The 6,582-nt window shown below is 34.1% G+C and overlaps 1 long non-coding RNA gene across 1 annotated transcript; it reads right to left on the bottom strand.

Moving 5' to 3' along the window:
* Positions 1–3,954: 3,954 nt before the first annotated feature.
* Positions 3,955–6,086, bottom strand: LOC113304102. The gene is made up of 3 exons (XR_003338052.1): positions 5,778–6,086; positions 4,339–4,466; positions 3,955–4,042 (listed from the first exon to the last, which is right to left on the bottom strand). It is a non-coding gene; the product is annotated as an uncharacterized LOC113304102 (long non-coding RNA).
* Between the last annotated feature and the right edge of the window lie 496 nt (positions 6,087–6,582).

The following is a 6,582-nucleotide window of genomic DNA, read 5'->3' as shown; positions in this document are numbered from 1 at the left end:
GATAAATCCAGGTCATCAGTCAAACCTCATGATCGTGCCTTCCTAGAAACAGGGACACTGTCGATACTGATGATAAGGATATGCCATGGTGCTTCAAGTGTAAAGGTTTTGGTCATTTTTCTAATGAGTGTCCAAATCGTAGAAAATACAGTGGAAACAAAGGTCTTGATGCAAATCTTGATGAAATGTCTGATCACTATGATTCAAATGAAGATGAAAATTCAAGTGTTGCACTCTTTGGTGAAAATATCATTGGTGAAAATATCAATTTTGATAATTGTAGAAATACGTACATAAATTTTGATATTCTTCGTGGAGAAACTTCTTCAACCACTTTGGTCTTGCTGCAATTTTGATAAGGGATATTTTGATTTTGGGTCCCAAAAAGGTGACCAGTGTTGCGTTTGGGTCCTACAAAGTTTTAAATTAGAGTTTGGATCCCAGAACCAAACTTGACCGTCTTGACTGTTACATAATTTTTTGAGGAATTTCCTGTTTAGTCCATAAAACCCGACCCGGGTTAGTCTGTAGTCCATCCAGAAAAAACATTTAATAGGAGGTCCAAAAAAGTTCTGGTCTTTGCAAAAAGACCCGAGTACCCTTTTTATTATACGTGTGAATACTAAAGAACCAACCTCTCTCTGCAATTCTTCCATTAAACAACTTTTCCCTGTTACTTCCTCTTATTTTTTTTCTACCTCATCGTATTCAAGTGATCTTCTTAATCGGTCATCAACAAACAAAAGAAAAATCAACGACAAAACCCTAGATTTGATGAAATCATTACAAAAATCCGTTGAAACCATCACAAAATCAACTGAAAAAAATCAGATCTAAACGAAAAATCATATAAGATTGACATATTTGTTTTGATGGAGATTCATTTTGGATCTGATTTTATGATTCGTTTTCCTGTTACTCATAAATTCGTTTTCCTACTGAAATTCTCGAAGTATTGTGATCTGAAATTCTCGAAGTAAATGGTTAAAAAAGATTGAAAGAAACAAGTACTCCTGATTCTCAACCAGGGTCAAAGAATCAGAAGAAGAAATCTACTTGTGAAACCAAATCAAGGAAGAACAACGAATCTGTTAAGAAGGCGAAATCAAAGAAACCTGGTGTTTCTGCTAAAACAAGGTAATGCAATCCAACATGTGTACTGTATGATTTTTGATTTTTAGTAGAACCATTAAATCAAACAGTACATATTAATATCCTTCGACACATATTGATATGAGTTGTGTCTTGTGTACGATTCGATTGTACATATCAATATGTACTGTTGAAAGTACTTACTAGGATATGTACTGATGGTTATATTCAATAGTACATATCGATACTTATTGGCATTCATACTGATGTTCGTGTTGATATGTACTGTTAGTTATACTGATGTTCAAAATATAGATATGTATCCAATATGTTCTGTTGGATATCTAGTAGGTACATTTTGATATGTTCTGTTGGAAATCTGGTTCTCCATTTTCGTCTGGAGCCATGGTTGCTGATGGTTTGCCTGATAGAAGTCATTTTGGTGGTGTTGGGGGTTGTGTTAGTGGGGGAGAATCGTATCAGGACCATATGGAGCTGGTGCGTTCAGCTAGTGTACATGGATGGTCCTCAGATCTTCTGAACAGGTCATCATTACCTGAATCGCAAGGTATGTAAGTCTCCATTTATATGAATGAGTTTGCTTTCTCAGAGCTTTGAGAAAAAATTCTCTGTTCTGTAGCTAAAATGAAACCAAATTTTCACATTCTTGGTTAAGCCTAAAGGTCATTAATCAGCATATGATCAATGACCATAGTTCAATCACACGAATCTCTCCTTTCAGTGGCCAGTTTTCAGAATGTATGTTGTATTAAATCTTCACTTTGCTATTGATCATAGTTCAATCACAAATACTGAATGCAAGAATGTTTGTGCATCTTCAAGGATTCATGGAAGAAGTTAAAACTATTGTTAGGAGTTCGATTTGGTGAGTATTTTTTTTTATAAATATGTACTTAGGGAAAGAGTGATTAGTTGATGCAGTACATATAAACTCCTAGCATGGTTCTTCTTGAATATATCCTACAGTACATATCGATATGTACGTTAGGTAAAATTTATTCGTTAGTGATGTACATGTCGATATGTACATTAATTTATGCCTGACATGATCCTATAGTATATATCAACATGTACTTAGGAAAAAAAGGACTTGTTGATGCAATACATATCAATATGTATTTTATGCTTAAATACAAGTGGAATCCACCAGTAGTACGTATCAACATGTATTGTTGAATACCTGGATTACATTAGTATTAGGTACATATCAACTTATACTACCTTGCAAAAATATGTACTGGAACATATCATTGTATTGAGATACTGGATTACCTTAGTATTAGGTACATGAACATATCATTATGTACTCGTTGATCCTACACTAGATAATGATATGTAATGGGTGAAAGCAGTAGATACTAGATATTGATATAAACTTATCAATTTGTTGATATGTACTTGTTGATGTGTACTGTTATTACTGTTTGTTTGATACTAAGTTGCTTTGTAATTTATATGTTGATGTTTCTCTTTTTCGTACAGGTCATCAAGTGGTGGAACATGTCGTATCTGGGATGTTGTAGGTACTCACAGTTTATCTTCCAAGACCTATTGAACCCGCAGATTATGAGTTTGTTTCTTCATATATTGACTTGTTTACTAGGCGTTGGGAATTTCCAACTTAAGGGAATATGCAAACTCACCGCAGGAAAGAGCAATGACCCTTCATCAAGCACTGTTATGCAGGGCCATCAAATACTATGGTGTGTGTACAATGCAAACGGAACTGTTTTTGTCGTCAGAAAAATAAATTTAAATCCAAGACATGAAGACTTTAAAGTAGGCCAACATTACTGACAGTGGATATTCATATGTATTGGTATGTACGACGTAATTGAGTTAGGTTTTAGTTGGCAGTACATATTAGTATGGAAATTTGAAATCTTATAACGTAAATGATGGATTATGTTGCATTGTTTGTATTTTTCTTTTCTTTTTTTGGTTTTTTTCTCTTAACTATTATATGTAGAGTTATATTGATGTTCTATATTGTCAGTATGAAAACTGGAAAAAGAGTAAGAATCCTTGAATACGAGCAGTACATATTTGCATGTACTGTGAAAGATGATGCACAATAAGAAAATTGGAACTTATACTCAGAATTTTTTTAGAGCAAAAGGGCAGTAATACTATAAATTATGTGTTGTTAAAAATGATAAGCAGTTTTTCATTAATAAAAAAAAAGATAATGCAGACAATTTGCACCATGGAAGCGGAGAAAAAGGCGTAAAATTATCCCTGATATGAAAGCCTTAACCAGACCCTGGAAAAAATATCGTTTTAAAACAACTCTTACTCAGAAGTTACGTGTATTTTTACACTTATTGGAAAAAAAGAAATAAAACTGATGAGCCGACTAACAAAATATATCCTCCCTGGAAACACAACAAGTACAACATGCTCAAGTCTATTCTGTTAAGAAATATATAATGCCACCAATAATAACTAGCATGAAATTCCGCCAGATGAGCCTTCTTATTCTTTTTGAGTGTGATAATCTGGTTTACCCTATTCAGGAGTTATCTCTGCCAAAGACAAGTGTGGTTGCGCAATTCACTGGCACGTAGAACCTGTTTCTCCAGCTGATGACACACGTCAGGTAAGTATTACGCCAGATGAGCCAGCTGACAAGCCTTATGCTCTTCGCATTACCCTGTGTGTGATATGTCATCAACAAAATACTTAACCTGATGAAGATTGATTTTGGAAAATATAAAAATGAAAGGAACTTGTAATAAAACTCAAATACAAACAAATTTTTTCCCATAAACGATTTGTCATTGTTTACGAGGGGGCGCTGCCCCCTCGACCCCCGTCTAAATAGACCAAGGCAAATGGTGAGTAACCCTAAGGAAACCAAGGTTCTGTGTGCGGTAACCATGTTTCTGTGTGGATAGTGAGTAACCCTGATAACATACTTCTCATGAACCTGCCAGCAAAAATTAACAAGAAAAGTTAAAACCATAATCAAGGGGATTTAGATATTTTGTATGCATATTTATTGGTAGAGAGAAACCACAAGAATGGAAACAGAATATTGCAGTACATATACACATGTACCGAAGAAAATAAGAATGGAAATCCTAGTACATGTTGATATATACTAAGTAAAAACCCAGTACATAATGATATGTACTTAGTTAAAACCTAGTAGACATCACAGTACATATACACATGTAATATAAGAATTATTGAATGGGTCATCTTTGAGATCACTTGTTGTACCGGTAGCAAAGCGAGTTGTATTTCCATCATGATCATTAGAATCTTTGTCATCTCCATCCACAAGATCCTTAGCTTTTATGCAATCTAATGGGATGATGTCCCCTTTTTAAAATTTGCCTCAACAACATCTGCAAAAAAAATGACACACAATAATGAATAATGAACAGCTTGGGACCATTTCTTCTTTTGTCAGATCGGAGGCATTGAGCAAAAATATAGTACATATTCATACATATTGATATGTACCAAGTGAAAATGACCGTGTTTTCGCATAATCCAGCCGACGATTACACAAGAATATGTCGTTAATTTTCTATGAAAGGCACACAACCTCAAGAAATTACGGGAAACACATCCCTAATAAATAAAATGTATACTGATATGAATTTGACACCCAGCACTATTGGTACAAAATTTTAGATATCAAGTGATTCCTAATAAAATGTTGTTTCCTAATAAGATTTTAGACACCCAACACCATTGCTTATGGATGTTGTTATGGGCTTACAAGAAGATGGATGTTTTTTACATACATCATAACCATCCATCTTCTTATTTTTCCACAAGAGTGGTACTACTGCTTACAACACTTCCACCAATCCCTTGTTCCACAAGAGTGGTACTACTGCTTACGTAACACCAATCCAAAACATTTTAATTGGAGTAAATCAACACTTATTCCAAAACTTGAAGGATGGATGGAACATTCTCTAAAATTAGCTAATTAACATTCGATAAAAACTAAAGAGGTCCATGTACTGGTGATAGAGATTGTTAGGTATTTAACATACAATCTTCGGTAAACGACATAAGCAGGGAAATGTTTGATCAAATGTATAATCTTTCGTGATGAAAGAACCATAGTGTGATGGCAGAAACATTATATCAATCAATTTAAGCATCCACACAGCATGAACACTAAGCATATGAAACAGAGTATTTCCATCCATAAAACAGTGCCAAATTACTAGTAAATCTTAAATTCTTTAGCCCTAAAAGCTCATTCTAATTATCCGCAATTTCAACGAATCAATAATAACTCCTAACTAGAACCAATTCCAAATCATACTGACAAGTTTCTACAAATGAAAATTATCAATTTGAAAATGACCAATTTTAAGATCAAAAGTGGGTTCAAGTATCAGATTCTAAGATTCCAAAAAAAAGTACAAAAAAATAAACTCTACCCAATCATAATAAATTAGGAAACAAACCAACCAAAAAAACCAAAATAAGCCCTAACCTGAAAAATGGAGGTTGAGTTTCAGGAAACAAAGATTGTTATTTATGTGGAATCAGATGAAGACACTAAACAAAGGTTGTTATTTATGTGGAATCAAGAGATTTGGATCTTATATTAGGATGATACCCAAACGAACCATAAAAAAAACCATCAGATGAAGACACTAAAGAAAAAAACATAAATTAAATCAACTTACCCATCCAATCGTTCGAACTTGAATCGAAATTCGTTGGAGCTGAAAAATGACGATTCACCATTATTGCCTCTTCTGGTTTTAGTTTGAATCGAGAGTTGGAATTCTTCGAGATTTTTCCACCAATCGCCATTGCCAAAGCTCTCTAATTTGTGATGAACGAACGAACTGATAAAACAGAATTAGATCCGACTTAAAAGGGTGTTTTGGCCAATTAAAAAATACACTTTATAACTTCTGCACGTGTACTAGACGAGCGAGTAAAAAATCTGGTCCAAAAACATGTTTTTGGACCAGCGATTAAATTTATTTTAGGACTAATTAACCACAAAACAGGTCTCCTAAAACTGGATTAACCAGTAATTCCTAGTAATTTTTTTATATTTTCATTAATTAATATTTGGTTAACGCCATGAGTTTCTGTTAGATGCTAGATCAATTAAAACACATCTATCGGCTATCAAATATACGATCCATATCATTCGGGCAAGAACCCCATTAACACGCGGGATAACAATAAGAACTCCCTGTGATGGATCCGCCATTAATGGTCACCTGCAGCTTACGGTCATAAAGCCTAACAAACTTGGCGTATATTGAGTAACATAACGGAAGGACTGAATGTTACAGGTCATGAAGGAGTTGCGGTTAATCGTTCCCATCTTGGATTTGGGACCGTGGGAAAAAACAAAAATCTCTAAGATAACAACCCCGTTTTAGTACATTCATTATGTTATTGTGCCAAATTCAAACATTTCACAAACATTTCATAATTCCAACAATAATAAAAGCAAAACAATTCACAAAC

This window comes from Papaver somniferum, chromosome 8 (assembly GCF_003573695.1).
Source record: "Papaver somniferum cultivar HN1 chromosome 8, ASM357369v1, whole genome shotgun sequence".
Taxonomy (NCBI): Eukaryota; Viridiplantae; Streptophyta; class Magnoliopsida; order Ranunculales; family Papaveraceae; genus Papaver; species Papaver somniferum.
This window is presented reverse-complemented; position numbering and strand designations above follow the sequence as displayed.